Source organism: Tachyglossus aculeatus, chromosome 22 (assembly GCF_015852505.1).
Source record: "Tachyglossus aculeatus isolate mTacAcu1 chromosome 22, mTacAcu1.pri, whole genome shotgun sequence".
Classification (NCBI taxonomy): Eukaryota; Metazoa; Chordata; class Mammalia; order Monotremata; family Tachyglossidae; genus Tachyglossus; species Tachyglossus aculeatus.
In genome coordinates, this window is record NC_052087.1 from 9,533,737 (window position 1) to 9,535,075 (window position 1,339).

At 45.8% G+C, this 1,339-nt stretch overlaps 1 non-coding gene across 1 annotated transcript; it reads left to right on the forward strand.

Annotated features, from left to right (window-relative positions):
• Positions 1–984: 984 nt before the first annotated feature.
• LOC119944198 lies at positions 985–1,122 on the forward strand. Its single transcript, XR_005455698.1, has one exon. It is a non-coding gene; the product is annotated as a small nucleolar RNA SNORA7 (small nucleolar RNA).
• The last annotated feature ends 217 nt before the right edge of the window (positions 1,123–1,339 follow it).

Here is a 1,339-nt window from a genome sequence, read left to right on the forward strand (position 1 = left end):
AATCAATAAATCAATAACCTGATTATCTTGCATCTACCCCATAGATACAGTGCCTGGCACATAGTAAGCACTTAGATTAAAAAAAGGAATGACCACAAAACTATGGTCTTGGAATTTGGGGGCCAATAAACCAAACGATGGATGGAATGGTGGTGGTCAGTCCAGGCCACTTGTACTCTGTTGACCTTGCCAGTGGTGTTGTCTCACACAGAGTGCAGCAAGAGAGTTGGCAGGGAATAGCTGCACAGTCTACTTTGAAGTGCACACATATGTGGGATTGACTTTGAAGTGTACACAAAGATTGTTTTATATTTGGTATTGATTTGGGCCAAAGTGATCCCAGCCAAGTGGCAAAATTGAGCTGGGTTCCAATAACCCAGCAGCCTCTGTAGCCCCTGCGGTCGTGGCCAACCCCTTTAGCCATCTAATCTCCGCAGCTTCTACCGAGTTGGTTCATCTTGTGGAATGCACTAGATCGTTCTGCAGTCAGAAACCTTCACCTGGCACAGTGAATGGTATGGTGCCAGCTGGGAGAGGTGAATTTAGAATAACATTGATAATTATAGTGATGATTATGATGGTATTTGTTAAGTGCTTACTATGTGCCAAGTACTGTTCTAAGCACTGGGGTAGATACAAGCTAGTCAGGGACACAATCCCTGTCCCAAATAGGGCTCAAAGTCCAGATAAGGTAAATGCGGCCCAGAGAAGTGAAGTGACTTGCCCAAGGTCATACAGCAGATAAGTGGCCGTGCTGGGATTAGAACTCAGGTACTTCTGACTCCCAAGCCCGTGCTGTATCCACTGGGCCATGCTGATTAGAATACAGAGGGTCTGCTATTTGTTCTTTATGGTTTTTCTTAAACGCTGAGTCAGTCAGTGAGTTAGTTAATTGTATTTACTGAGCACTTACTGTGTGCAGAGCACTGTACTAAGCACTTGGGAGAGCACTAAGAGTTTACAATGAGATTACAATCTAGAGGACCCCTCTCAGAGTCACACCTGGAGAGTTTCCAGTACTCTACCAGTCCCGACTGTGGGAGGGAGAGTCAGGCAGAGGCATACCCATTCCATTCCTAGCTTGGGCAGTGGCTAGTGAGTGGAAGGCAATCTGCTACAAGTCAAAACCCACCTGTACTGGGCAACAGTGGCGTGGAACAAAGTCAAGAGTGGAGACTCAAGTTTACTGTGTGAAACGAGGCAATGGTAAACCGCTTCTGTGTGTTTACCAAGAAAACTCTATGGATACACTTACCAGAATGATTGCCATGGAGGTGGGGTGTTCTGGGAGAGATACATCCATAACATCACTATGGGTCAGACAAGACTTGACAGCATA